Source organism: Peromyscus eremicus, chromosome 13 (assembly GCF_949786415.1).
Source record: "Peromyscus eremicus chromosome 13, PerEre_H2_v1, whole genome shotgun sequence".
Lineage (NCBI taxonomy): Eukaryota > Metazoa > Chordata > Mammalia > Rodentia > Cricetidae > Peromyscus > Peromyscus eremicus.
This window is the reverse complement of record NC_081429.1, coordinates 4,955,457-4,970,966: the sequence shown is the minus strand read 5'-3', so window position 1 is coordinate 4,970,966 and position 15,510 is coordinate 4,955,457.

Genomic DNA, 15,510 nt, shown 5'->3' with positions numbered 1-15,510 from the left:
TATGAGAAGCGAGACTGTGTCTCCACAGTCATGTCCCATCTGAAGCATTCTGAGTGAAAGGCAATGAATTTCCCAACCCAGGCTTTCATTGCCTTCCTTCCCTAAATTGGCTTCCCGCAGAAAAATGGGTCACATGTAGAAAATGGGCTCATGTCAAATGAGAATGCTCTGCAGATTCCTCCGCCGGCTGAGGCATCTGAGAGGCTTCTGGCTGCCAGGGGCTGCACCCACAGTCTGACCCCTGTGACCCAGTGACATTGGTAAATGCATTACCTTCAGTCATTCTTGTACATTATAGGATGGCGAAAAGATTTGATAGCTCATGAGTTTGTGGTTTGCGACTCAAAGGACTGCACCCCATGCATGCCATCACCTCGTGCTTCCTGAAAGTAGAGGGTAATGATTGCTCATCATTCATTTCCTCTAGGTCACGGCTTAGCGGTGTCTGAGTAATGAAGAAATCCTGGCAGGGAAAGGGATGTGCACTCCCATCATCTAACCAAATACACTCAGCACCCAATAGCTGTGCCGGTGGCTGATTTCATCCTGCTCTGTTTTCTGAGGACCTTGAACCTACAAAATACACTTGACTCAGGTAGGGAAATCACAACACAAAGGACTAAATGTCTCAAATTTAGAGAATAGACACCTCCAATCGGAACAGAATAGAGGCCATGTGTGTGACTGTGAATATTCTGGTGGACACAAAAGGGGGATAGGCTTGCTTAGCTCGAATAACACGTTATATTTAACCTAGTTTATTCAGACTATCACTATTTCACTATATAACTAACATGAATCACTGTTAACTGGAATTTTGTACTATTTAGTGCATCTCCAAAAATCCACCATGTGCTTTCCACGCCAGCACACCAGCATGTCACAGGCTGAGCCGGCACAGGTGGCTCATGGACGCCGTGTTGGGACAGCCAGCTGTGGAGTTGAGAGCAAGGCCTCTGCTCCCTGGGTCTTTTGTGTCTGTGCCCTGAAAGAGAGCAGAAGCCGGGACTCTGCGACTCTAACGCAGCTGTGTTTTGTATGTGGGAATGTGGTGGACTTTTAGAGCCAAGCCAGTGTCTACGTGTGTGTTAAGTGTTCATGGATACACATAAGAAAGAAAAGTAGGCAGAGAAGAGGGCGAAGGGAGGGAGGGTCAGAAACACAGAGTGAGGAGGAGGAGGAAACAGACAGAGAAGGGGAGAGAGAGAGAGACAGAGAGGGAAAGGGGAGGTAGAGACAGACGGAGATGTATATGTCCCTCTGTTCTTTGGGCCTCTAAGCTAACCATGCCAAGTCAGAGGTTTGTTTGTTGTTTGTATGTTTGTTTGTGTCTCTCCTGACATCTACCTTGCACCGTGTGTGTACATACACATGTATATGCACACATGCATGTGGGTATTTAATTTAAAGAGCATAATCCTCTGGAACCACACTCTGAGGGACACAGGCCTTCTCCAGAAGCTCCCATCTGCTTTCTGAAGCTGTGGGGCTGGAGAAGAAGGGAAGATGGTTTCCCTGTGGATGGAGGACATGTGTCTGTTGCATCCTGTGTTCAGCTGATGTCTGTGTTGGGAGCCAGAGTGGGTCCAGTTTACGATGACAGAGTGGATGACGGGCTTCATGCCGTGCTCCACCAAGGCACTATGTTCGATGATGTGGCGTCCATCACGGCTGTCACCCTAACCCTGTCCTGAACAGCGACTGTCTCAGCCAGGTGACAGAATGGGTCTGCAGCGCCCCAGCTTTATCAGTGAGCACCCCTCTGGACTTGGTAGTCTGGGCTTGAGAGTGTTTTAGCTTCTCACTTTCCATGTCATTGTGGGTGTCACAGGAAGAGCAGAAGCAGGTTGTCTTCCCTCTGTCTTTTGAACACCATCCTCGCTCAGGCAGCCTCATGTTGACAGTACACTCCGCTATAGAATTTCTCTTAAATCTGCCAACTCCAAGTCAAGAGTCTTTTCAGGCACACTTAAGGGATGCTTAACTGCATCAGCCACACTTTGCCTGCGTGACTGAATCCGAGGATCCAGAAAATTCTATTTCGTGAAGTTCTGACTATCACCACTCGGATACTCCTAAGGACTTCCAAATCCTGTCTAGCTGCTCATTTCTCCCTGGCTTTGGGTCCTTTGAGCACCACTTTCTCCCTGAGGCAGGCTGCCCAGAGCCCTTCATAGACTCCCTGGCTGTGTAATCAGCGTGTGAGGGCCGGGAGAGGTGCTGGGAATGGGCAGAATAGGGTTGCCTTCTTTTGTGTCTGTTGCTGTGAGAAAATGCCCTGGCCAGTGCAACTTGAGAAAGAAAGTGTTGATTCTTAGCTCACCGTCCTGTGTTACAGTCCATCACCATGTAGAAATTTGCAGAGCAGGAGCACGAGGCAGCTGGTCACATCACATCCAGCTGAGGGAGAAAGCATTAATGCTTGCATTCAACCGGATCCTCCATTTTATACAGCCCAGGAATCCAGTCAGGGGATGGCTCTGCCTACAGCTGAGACGGGTCTTCTCACCTCAGTTAGCATTGTCTAGAACAGCAGTTCTCCACCTTCCTAATGCTGTGACCCTTTAATCTAGTTCCTCGTGTTGTGGTGACCCCCAACCAGAAAATTATTTTCATTGCTGATTCATAACTGTAATTTTGCTACTGTTATGAATTATAATGTAAATATCTGATATGCAGTCCCTGTGAAAGGGTCATTCGACCCCCCTAAGTTGAGAGCTGCTGGTCTAGATGATCCCCTACAGGCATGCTCGGAGGCCCACATCCCTGGTGACTGTAGAGTCTGTGGAGTTGGCAACACTACTCATCACAAAAGCCAAGGGCATCTTATCTGTGCATGGACCGCGGCCCTTGTGTTGGGCTCTCACCTTCTCGGCCTTCGCTTCCCCTGTGGGTGACAAGGGAGCCTGCATCACTGAGGAATGCCACTTTCTTGTTCAATCAATGTGTTCTAATTGCCGTGTATGGGAACAAGTTACTGTCCCCTAGTGTTTCTGTCTTTGGCTCACAAGTTTGCCCTCCAGAGTCCTGACAAACCCAGCCGTGGACATGACTGTGCTTTCCCTCAGCCCTTCTCCGTGTTGCTCAGACAACCACACTCTTTGATGCAGCATTGATCTGTGGCTCTTCTTCCCTTGCGTGTCTTTAGTTAACTTGTGGCTGCATTCCAGGCCACAGATGCTTCAGGCTTCTGAGCACCAGGGTGGTCTGTCCTGCTGGTTCGGGTAGCCTTTGTATCAGATGCTCCCTCCTGGAATCTCCTACAGTGTTCACCAAGACATCCTCTTGTTTCCAGCCCTCACCCAAGTCTCCTGGAGATCTCTGCATATCACATCCGACTTTCAGCAGAACCCCAAACGTCCCCCACAGCTGCTTCCCACCCTCAGCTCAGAACTGCATGTGGAGGTTCCCTTTTCTTGAGTGACACAATCCCCTGCTCACATGCCAGGCTTAATGGAGAACTTCCGGTGCCTAAAACTCAGAACTGCATGTGGAGGTTCCCTTTTCTTGAGTGACACAATCCCCTGCTCACATGCCGGGCTTAATGGAGAACTTCCGGTGCCTAAAACTCCTGGTGGTTTTCACCAGCCACCTCCTGACTCCTGTGTCCATCATCTGGATTTCTTCACAACTAACATCTCTTTTGTATGTGCAAAACTCTCTGTCTCTCTGTCTCTGCCTCTGTCTCTCTGTCTCTGTCTCTCTCTGTGTCTGTGTCTGTGTCTGTGTCTCTCTTTCTTTCTCTCCCATTAGATTCTGGGCTTCTCTGTGTGGTGAGGCTTCTATTCTGAGTAGTTGCTTCTTCCTTCCTAATGTTCCAGAAGGACTGTGTGGATTGCACTGGGGTTCCTGCACTCCAAGAAGTCAGGAAGGGCTATGGTCATTGAGTCAGTTTGGCTTCAGATAAAAGGTGTCTCCTTCATTACATTGCCAATTAATCAACCTTGCAGTTGAGGATGCATCCCTGGAGGAAGTCTCTAGAACATTTCCCAGAGTCTCATTTACCCACAGCACTGCGTTAATAAAAAGTCAGAGGAGCCGTCTATCTATCTTCACAGCATTCTTTGAGGCATTCTTTGCCACCTATTTCTACCCCAGAGCAGGAAGGATGGCTGAGTGTTAAGATTTAAATGTTGGGAGAATTAAACTCCCAGTGACCTCAGAGCCACTGGGGTACACAACCATTCTTTGCATTCCAGAGCTTAACTTCAGATTCTCTGGAGGTCCGATTATAACAGCATAAACTCATCCTCATCTTCACTCATTAACTTGGACAATTATTTATGGATCCCTGCTGGATACCAGACACTCGGGTGTCTATGAGAACACAACAGGGATGGGACAGCATCCACCATCATTTGGCTCACAGCACAGTGACCACGGACAGCAGAGCAGTTGAGCATAAGGAGAGCTGCGTCTGGTCCAGGGGTCACAGACACACCTGGGCCACTGGGACTTCAATGTCACTTGTTCTTAAGGAGTAAGATCTGTCTTCTCTGACCTCGTGAAGTGTTCATCCATGACTTCACATGCCTCCTGGGGAATGTTCTTGGATGTTATTGTCTTGGTTGTTGGGTTGGGGCATGGACTTCTCCTCCTGTGACATTTTCCTCCATGTCAGTGTTGGTACAAAGCAAAGCTATTGATTTATTTTGAGCTGGACACCTTATTAAACTTTTTTACTGTGCTCTAAAATTTGAGAATAGCTCTTCCATCAAAAGCCACTTGGGTTGCCCTCACAACATTGCTCTCTCTCTCTCTCTCTCTCTCTCTCTCTCTCTCTCTCTCTCTCTCTCTCTCAAGTTGTCACGTTTATCCAGCCATGTTCAGGGTAGAAAAAAGAATCATCTTGGGAGATGATTCTCTCTTACTCTGGGAGCAAGGTCTGTTCTCACAAGACACATGTTCCAATGCAGCAGAATCCTGCCATCTCTTGAATCTCCTCATCCTTGCTTGTATCTAGTGACTTCCTGTGGTTACCTGGAGAGGCTGGGTGTTTCCTGTCTTCAGAAACATTCCATTAATACACTTAACAGCTAATGCCCTCAGAGGACTAAGAAGAGGCTGAACCATGGGTCAGAATCAAGAGGATTGTGTCTTGTCACATCAGAAAAGCAAGAGAAGAACCTGAACATGCAGGATGGCCAGCAGGGCTCACATCTGAGCCATGAGATGGTGGCCATGACAGAGAAAGCCTTCTGTGTTGGTTTGACAAAAGTCCCTGACTTCTTGATGTGGTGAATGTCCCATGGGAAGTGGTGTAGAGGTGGGATCCTGGACTCAGTGTCTATCAGCACCTATCCATGGGGATTTAGGAACAGGAGAAAGAGAGATGGGGAAGGGAACACAAGGTATCTTGAAGGTATGCTTTGGGTTGTTTAAACAAATCTCCCAGGTCAGGGGCCCAGACGGTACATAGGTGACATTTAACAGCAGCCTCATGGCTGAGTCTTTGGTCTCAGACTTTGAGATACTAACTCCCTGGGTTCCTTCTGCCAACAGTCAGGAATCTGAGCCTGGGGCTGTGTCTTTAGGCTTCTTAGAAGTCATTGGTCTTCTTTAGCTTCACAAACACAGGTTACCTCTCTGCACTGAGTGTTTCACACTGACCCTGTTGTGCTGGGGCAGAGCTGGGTTCAGGCAAGAGTTACTTTTTGGAAAAATTACTCCGAGCTCATTTTCCATGAGTAGCTCAGGAAAACATTGTTTGAGGGAGTGTCCTGTGTATGTGTGCACACAAGCATGTGTGCAGGGGGAGGGGGGAGGGAGGGGTGTATGTGAATGTTCAACCAGCTATCATTGATCAACTTGTTCATTCAGGCCGCATCAGTACAGGGTATGAGCAAGATATATTCTACCTCAATTGACTTGTGCCTGGAGATACTCTGAATATGTGTAAAGTCATGGTCCACATGTACTGTCATGGTAATTGCATAACAGGTGTGTGATCAGTACCATGGGAACATGTAAGAGAGCATGACTGTCTACTTAGGAGACTCTGGCAAGGTGTTAGATCATAGGGAGTGTTTCAGACATTGAAGACTAGATGCATGGTGTACCCAGCAGAGAGTCCAGACTGATGCTTCAGATGAAGAAAGGAGCCACAGCTACAGTACAGGGTAAGCTGAGTCCTCTGTAGAGAGGACACTGGGACAGTGCCAGGATGCCAGAGAGAAGGTGACTCACACTTCTCTTCTGCAGGAGTTTATTGTGAAGATGTGTGGCAGGGTCCTGTGCTGTTGTTCCTTTTGGGGAAGGGGGCCAAGTAGGCGCAGAGTCAATGACACAGACTCTGGGAGAATGTTGAAACAAGCTCAGTTTGTTCAGGAAGAGGCAAGCCTTATATACCCTCCACCCCACCCCAGGGGAAGGTCTGATGAATATGCATCTGCTAGTGTAACATGGCTGTCTCTCATTGGTCCAGGTCATCTCCAGATCATGTCTCAGCTGCTGTTGCCAAGGCCCTTAGGCAGACACAGGTTGGCTCTCAGAAAGTATCTTATTACTGGTTTGGGCTGGCTGGCCCTCAAGCCTGTTAGGGATGACTCATCCCACAAAGATGGACAGCAATGATCTTTACATTCTGGGCCAAGGCAGGCTAGAACTCTGCTGTTGATAAAGTGCCGGGTGTATGGGGCTGGAAGCATAATGCATGGACTGAGCTTGTCATTCTCCATGTCATCCCTTGTGACACTCTCATATCTGTCTTTGTATTCATTACTTTTTTTGTTACTGTAACAAAATGCCAGACAAAAGCAAATTAAGGAAGAAAGGGTTCATTTTGGCCTATGGTTTGAGGACACAGTTGGCCATGATGGAGAAGGCATGGCTGTGTGGGGAACCAAACCCTCACTCTGTAACGATAAACTCAAGAAACTTGCTTTTGCAGAAAGGGGTGCCAGTGCAGAGAAAAGGCAAAGATGGCCGGGCTGTGGATTTGGTGTGAGACAGTGATTTTAAAGTCCCTGATCATGAGAAATTCTGCCCTCTTTCCACATAGGCTGGTTCTGAAGAGAGCTGTGGGGACTGAAGAGATTGCTCAGTGGTTGGGAGCACCAGTTGCTCTTGCAAAAGACCTGAGTTCAATTCCCAGCACCTATGTGGTGGCTCACAACCATCTGTAACTCTGGTTCCAGAAAAGTCAACATCTTCTTCTGACTTCTGTTGGCATGTGGTACACATACATAAGTGTAAGCAAAACATGCATATATATCTGGCCCAGTGGTTCTTAACCTGTGGTTTGAAACCCCTTTGGGGGGTCACATATCAGATATCCTGCATATCAGATATTGACATTATGATCCATAACAGAAGCAAAATTATAGTTATGAAGTAACAGTGAAATAATTGTATGACGGGGGGTTACCACAACATGAGGAACTATTTTTAAGGGGTAAAGGCATTAGGAAGATTAAAAACTACTGGTTTAGCCTGTCTCCTTTCCAAAATTCCCCATCCTACCGGTTGAGGACACAAAGCCTTATCCAATCTTGGGGCTTGAGACCACTCCCTCCTCTAATTGTGGACTCAGTCATGGAGCAGACTGCCAGGAACTCTCAAACCCACAGAACTGTGAGACAGCCAGGCTCTAGGGAGCAGCTAGAGGAGAGAGGGGCCACTACCTCCTGCTGCTGCTCTGTGACTCTCTGATAAACTCTGAGTGTGCCTCATGCTGAAAATGGACCATAATGATCATTTCTTACTGTGGCAGGAGTCTGAGGCAGCTGGTCACTGTGCATCTGCAGTCAGGAAGCAGAGGTAGATGCTGGTGTTCTGCTCATGGTAAACTTTTCATTCAGTCCAGGACCCCAGCATATAAGATGGTGCTGCCCACATTCACGGTGGGTCATCCTTCCTCAGTTAAACTTCTTTGAAAACATCCTCACAAATATATACCCAGAGGTGTGTCTCCCAGATAATCTGAATTCTGTCAAGTTGACCGTGAAGACTATGCTGTCAATTATTGTTTTTTTAAACAAAATCTCAATCATTTGATTTTACCAATAAAGTGAGATGCTGGGGTGAAAGCCTGCTAGCTCAGTGAGGCAGAGAAAGCCTTGGTTGCTTCCTCCTCTGCCAGTGGCATCCCAGAAGGCCTTTCTCCTACACTGTCTCAAACAAAACTCTTCCAGTTCAATGTCCCTCTCTTCTCGTGCCCCCCCAACTCCCTCTTACACTCTATGGCTACTTCCTATCAATTGGTTGCTTGCTCTGCCTCTTGACCTATGGTCTATTTTGTTTAATCCTGTTTACAACATTCAAGCAGAAAGCTCTTGGAGTAAAGGTGTGTGCTAGGGCTGAGCCACACCACAACTAAAAGCAGGTTTTCACAGTAAATAACACAATCTCAGGATCCACAGTGTGATCAAATATCCAGCAACAGTCAGTGAATGGAACAACAGAATCTTTTAGCACACTACTCTATGTATGCAGCAATTCCAATGCTAGCCAGAGAAGTGTTCTACTCATATGTGATATTTAACTATTGATTTATATGTTTGTTTCTGTGTGTGTGTGTGTGTGTGTGTGTGTGTGTGTGTGTGTGTGGAGTTCAGCATGTGTGTTGTTGTAGCCATTTTGCAAAACCCCCAGAGACCACCAAGGAGCCAGTTTCCGATGCAAGCACATAAGGGTCCTTTTATTCAGGTTTAACCTGGGCCGCCACATGGCAGATGGAAGGAAATGTGGTGACGGCCATGAGCCCAGGTGTAGAGGTTTTTATAGGGAAAAACCACAAGCCAGGAATTAGCAATTTGGGGTTGGGTAGAAGGAGCAAGGTGATTTTTTGACTCTATTGGTCTAGACTTTGAACTCGAAACCACAACCCACTGAACAGGATTATCTGGACTGCTCAGCAGGATTATCTAGATATCTCCAAGGTCCATAAACCACAGACAGAATCTTGTTAAGCTTTCCTTTAAACAGCAGACAGGATGTCTGCAGGAGGATACTGCTCTGTATCCCTTCCAGTTGTCATGGCACATTCCTGAGGTCCTTCCTAGAACTAAGTACAGCAGGTGGTCTGAGATGGTGGCCCTTTCCCTAAGATAGAGCCTGTAAAGTTAAGTCTAGGCCTTCACAGTGTCTATGTGTCTACGTGTGTGTGTGTGTGTGTGTGTGCACATTTGTGTGTATATGTGTGTAGAGGCTAGAGGTTGATGTCTGTTGTCTTTCTCAATTACTCTCCACCTTAAATACACAGGCAAGGTCTCTCATGTGAACCTTAAGCTAGCCAGCTTGCTTGGGATGAACAGGGATCTTCTGTCTCTGCCTTCATGCTTCTGGGATTACAGGCTAGGTACCACAACTGTGCAGTATGCATGTGGTGCTGGGGAACTGAACTCCAGTTCTCATGCTCTTGTGGCCAGTGTCTCAACCTCTGAGCCATTTCCCCAGACCTTGATATCTTCAACACAATATAAAAATTCTTCTTGAGTCCCTGGTGGGCACAGTAAGGCAGGTACCTAAGTTTAGAAATTGTATAACACCAATGAGAAGGCAGTTGTTGAGAAGGACCATGCGTACTACATAGTGCCACAGTAGACACTCTAGATGCCCAATGGCTGTAACTTTGAGGTCTTTTATGGAGCAAAAATTTCTCTGAGTTTAGGAAGGGATGTACCATTTATTTTTCTTTCTTTCTAGAAGCTAGTGGTGTGAGCTGTGGCAATTTTTACAGTTGAATGCCTCCTGGGCAAAATCCCAGAAGTCCACAGACAGTAGCCTGTGGTCAGCTGTGTGCTGTCTAGAGCTTGAGCAGTCCCTCTGGATCAGTGGATGGCTGGCATTGCTGGGGTCCGCTGAGCCCAGCAGTAGTTCCAGTTAGTGGAGGAGGAGTGGATGGTAGTGGGGGGGGGCAGCTAAGCTCCCCAGGCTGTTTTCAAAGACTACATTTGTAAGGTGTGTGCATGAGCCTATGCGTAGATGAGTCAGTACAGCAGACATAGCTACCTCCTGTGGTGGCCCCTGGGAGACGTTTTCCAGCCCCCAAAAGACAATTGGATTTGCTTCTATTGGAAATTCCTGATTGTGCTTAAGCCTCTCACTCTAAACACAGTCAGGGCTTAAAATGTAAATGCCCTCTGACCCAGTAACTTCATTTCAAGGCAAATCACAAAGGTTGATCTGGAAAGACATTCCTGGCAGGTTACTTAAAACGGAAAAATATGCAAAGTTCCCGAATGCCTAGTAAGGAGAAATGAGTCACAGCATACCAACACCTAGGCACAGGAGCAGCAAATTAAAGATTTAACACAAACAAATATTCAGAATATATTTCTAAGGGACAGAGGAGCACAAAATTGTGCTTGCTGCAACATTATAGTTATAGGTGATATAAAAATACATGGACATGTGTTCACATATACCTAAGCTCACACATGCACACACAGCCTGTTTCTAAGCCTGCACAACTCCATTCTTGGCACATATACACCAGGATTTAAACAGAATTGGAGCACATACCTACATTTCCATGACCCCTACAGAGTCAGTCACAGCAGCAACCTATGAAAGCAGCCTACGTGCCCAATGGAGGATGGATGGATGAGGACAACGTGGCTATACACAGAATGGGTGAGACACTCTGCAGCCACAAAAGGACATAATCCTGACCTTAGTAACAACATAGTGAAGGTGGAGAACATTAGAAAGGCAGGAAGGGACAGATCCTGCCTGCACTCACTGGTGTGTGGAGTCTAAAACCGTTGTCTGTCCTCAGTAGAGTAGAGAGCAGAAGGGCGGTCACCCCAGGCTGGGATAGGGCGGCTACGGGAAGATCTTGGTCAAAGGGTACAGAGATTCAGTTAAATGGGGGCAATTAGTTTTCTGAGATCTGCACAGCACAGTGGCTGCAGTTGAAAATGACATAATGTATATTTCATATCTGTGAAGATGGCAGCTTTGCAATGTCTGCTCTACAAACTGAGATGCATATGTGAGATGCTGTGCTGTTTCCTCGGCCTCCTCTCCCACGCCTCCCTTTCCTCCAACTCCTCCCCCTTCCTCTTTCTCCCTGCCCTCCATCTTGTCTCTCTCCTCCTTCCCCTCTTTCTACCCTTCCTTCCCCTGCTCCCCATCTCTTTTCTCGCCCTTCTCCTCCCATCCTCTTCCTCATCTTCGCTCCTCTCCATTCACCACCTTTTCTCTCTTTTTGCTCACGTTGCTTTTGGGGCTCTACCTTCATCCCCCTCAGGACCCCAGTGGTGACTGCCACACCCTTTCATGTGGACTGCCGACCAGGTTACAGTAGGTAACACACGTGTGGATGAGGATGTTTTGGGGACGGCCCCATCAGCAGTAGGATGAGCACAACAGCCATTTGAAGGGGTGGCACGTCCACACCCTTGGAAAGAGATCTACTGGTGGTGGCAAAGGAAACCCCCTCATGGGGAGCCCGGACATGATGAACAAGAGTCGATTCCTCCAGAAGACCAAAGCTCTTGACAAGTTTAGACAAGTGAATTTGTCAGCAAACACAAGCAAAATCAAAGACCAGAAAAACAAGTACGTCTCACTTACACCCTTGTTTTCTTCCTAAAGAGCTTGTCTGACTCAAGTTGGAGGCAACAGAATGGGGATTTTTGAGTGATACCCGAATTATTTCTTAACAATAATTCGGGACACAGGGGGGATGGATGGGTTGTGTGCTGCAGTCCGGCTACACACCCCTCCAAGATTCACTCAGATGCACGTGCAAATGAGAGCACGTCTGTGCACAGTGTTTGTTCAGTGTGTGGTGCACAGAGCTAAGTGTGGGGACACACCAGGGAGTCTCATAGTTCCTTCCTCACTTCTGTGACAACATACCCTGACAGAAACAATTTAAGGAGGAAGTGTTTGTTTGACTCATGGCTTCAGAGCCACACAGTCCATCATGGAGGGATGGCAGGGTGGGGGGATGGCAGGGTGGGGGGATGGCAGGGTGGGGGGATGGCAGGGTGGAGGGATGGCAGGGTGGAGGGATGGCAGGGTGGAGGGATGGCAGGGTGGAGGGACAGCAGGGAAGGTGTTGGGGCAGGAGCTGGCGGCCGGCTATAAAGCTCAAGGCCCCGCCTCCAGTGACTCACTTCCTTCACTGAGGCTCCAGCTCTGCACAGCTTCACAACCTCCCCAAACAGTGTCACCAGCTTCTAACAGCTTCACAACCTCCCCAAACAGTGTCACCAGGCAGGGATCAAGTGTTTAGATATTTAAGCCTATGAGGAACATTCCAAATTCAAACAACAGACTGTCCCAGCCCTTTGCCGCTGTAAGCAAAGCCTCTTGGTTGTTGTTTTATTGTTTACCATTTGCTGGTGTGACCCTCAGAGTTAATACAGAGACGGCAAAGAGGAAGGCAGGAAAGCCAAGGTGAGAATGACGTCACTTCACCAGGGACAGTGACTCTCCATAGAGCCAGGAGGACACGGGGATGGGATGTGGGAACAGGGCTGGCACTGCTCTGCCATGTCCTCAGGTCCCCAGTGTGCTGAGACCTTTGGAGTGGAGGATCTGGGTGGGGCAGTATCAGGAGGCCACATACTCTTTATTCCTCTAGTTCAATATGGGGACACAGGGCTCAGGGGTGTTTGGTGACTTACCTATAATGACCCAGGTCCTCGTGAGTCCCCATTCTCCTCACCTTCTTGCCTTGAACAGGCTGCCCCAATTTTTTCACACTGAAATCTAATCATGGCCAAAGCTATTTGGGGCTAAGCAGAAAGCAGTTTCCTCCCTCAGAAATTGGGTTCTTAGCAGAATGTTCTCTCAAAAAAGCAGCTCAGTTTTTCTTGAAGATGGATCAAAGTTCCATTAGATCACGCTTATGGAGGCAGAGCCTACCGCTTCCATCAAAGCTGTGGAGACAGACGTGATACCGTGAGAGGGGACTGTCAGAGGCAGAAGACAGGCAGATGGTTGAGAAATGCTGTCTTCTGGGCAATCCTGGACAGCTACAGACGCCTGCTGTGGGTCTGCATAAGAATGGGCCCATCAACAGCACAGGGGAGAGGCTGCAGGAGCAGGGACTGGGGCCCCACTTCTCACTGCTGAACTATTTCCTAGGGATACATTCATGGAAAGGAGAGTTACTGCCTACAGTGGTGTTCCTGCTGGTGACCACACCAGACTCCAAAGACAGTCCCAGTGCCACAGTCACACAGATGGCTCAGGTAAATAAATGGGTCTCACAATAAACCCAAGAGTCATGAATCTGGGAAAGTGACAGAGAGAGAGGAGGGAGGTTGATAGGAGCACGGGGACGGTACCCAGAACACACTGTAAACACGTATAAATTGTCAAAGAACTAATAAAATAATAACAACAGCAATAAAACAACTTTAGGTAAGCGAGGTAAACAAAAATTCCTTTCTTCTTACTATTCTTTTGGATTACATTTATTGGATATAATTTATTTTAGGGTCAGACTTACCAAAGACACTCTTCTAGTCCTCTATGACATTTTGTGAATTGGCAAGCAATGCTCTACTTAGCAGACCTCCTTAGCTGGCTCAAACAGAGGGCAGTAAAACTAACCAGTAGTGTGTGTGTGTGTGTGTGTGTGTGTGTGTGTGTGTGTGTGTGTATGTGTGTGTGTGCATGTGCGTGTGCATTTGTGTGCCAGAGAGCAACCTCAGGTGTCCTTCTGCCGGCACTACCCACTTTTCCTAAGACAAGAGTCTCTCACTGATCTGAATCTTGCCAAACAGGCTGGGTGGGGGGGGCCAGCAGGGCGGGAGATCCTCCTGTCTCCACCTCCCCAACGTTGGTATTGCAAGCACGCACCGCCAAACCTGGCTCTTTTGCGTAGTTTCTGGGAATCGAACTCAGGTCCTCAGGGTTGCCTGGCTAGTGCTTAATTGAAGAGCTATCTCTCCAGTCCCATCATTACTCCCACAGGATGCTCGGGTACTTCTTCCTCCCTGAGTCTGAGGCTGACTAGAGACTATTCTGAAAGTATCTTGCACAGCATCTGCAGAAACAGATCAGAGAAAGCCTGGTGCTCTCGGGTCTCAGAGGCAACCTGTTCAGGACCCTCACCTCCTGCCCCTGCTTCTCTCAACTTCCCTTTTCTGCCTCTCCCCTCCCCCTTTCTGGTGGGGCAACTTTTTCTCCTTGAAGCCAGAAACCACCCAGGCCTCGGGGATGCAGCTGCCCCCACCACCCACATAGAGAGGAGCCTGAACAAACACCAGCCTCTCTCCCTCAGGCCTTGCCACCCCAGACCTGGAGATAATCAGCTTCTCCCACCTCCTCACACATTCCTCACACACCACCTCTGCACCCAAGCTGACTCTGTCATCCCTCCTCCCCTGCCTCTGGCATTCCTTCCTCCCAGCTGGGTCTGTGCTGAGTGATGGAAACCAGCGTGAGAACAAAGCCATCCTAGTGCTGCTTAGCTTCGCCCCAAGTGGCAACCCCCCAAATCACCTGAGGAGCTTGTGACATGACAAGGACATGCAGAGTGACAGTGGTCTTAGGAGCTCTGGCCTTGGGGATTTGGTCAAGTCCTGGAGGCTTAGTCCTCTGACAAGACTGGAGCTTCCATCTCTAGTCACCTGAGCACAATGGGAGAAGGAAGCCTCCCCTGTGAACCAGGAAGTGAACCCTCTGTGAACCAGGAAGTGAACCCTCACCAGACTCCAGCTCTCACTACACCTCCTTCATACCCTTCCAGCCTCCAGGACTAAATAAACTTAGGCTGTTTATAAGCAACCAGGTTGTAGCATTTCATTATAGCAGCTCAAAAAGACAGCGTGGAATGATGGTCAAGATAATAAGAATGACTGTCCTTAGCTGACTTTGCATATGGTTATAGTATGTGTGAGCAGTCAGCATTTAATTCATGTATGACCCAGGCACTGGTGAGACCCTCTTCCCTTTAAACAGTAAAAGAGGCTCAGACCATGACCTTTTCATTTATTTGCGCTTTTCTCCTTGGCTAACTCTTTCCAATGAAGTACCTCCAACCCAGTGTCCACAAGGTCTTCGCTAAGCCACAGGCATGTACGGTGGTACCATGAGTGGGTGGGTGCCAGAGAAAGACTATGCATGGCCACAAGGGTGGGGCCTGTGCACAGCCAGGACGAGGCTGGGGAGCTGGTGGGTAATTACTGTGAATCACCTAAAGGAATGTGAGGCCCGAGCCAAGGTAACTACCCCAGATGCTACAGTTCAAGGGAGCAAGGGAGGCACAGTGGACAGCGAGGGGCTGGGCTCAAGGCCTGTGTGGTCACTGCTTCTAGAGTGTTCCCAGGGTGATCTATCTGTTCAGGAGTCCTTTGAGGCATGTACCCAGGGCAGGTGTTGAGCAGCGGGGCCATAGATGGCAGGGACAGACTCCAGGCCTCAAAGGCACAGAGGAGCTGGGGTGACCTGCTGTAGGTTGTACTTGGGCGTGGGGACATTCCTGCTGTCACCTGGTATTGTATATGTAGTGCATGCCGCACTACCCTTGTGACAGGCCTTGGGATCTGGCGCTGTCTACGTCTCTGCCCTTTGCTCCAGGGCACTGCCTCCTGGCTCCTCTTA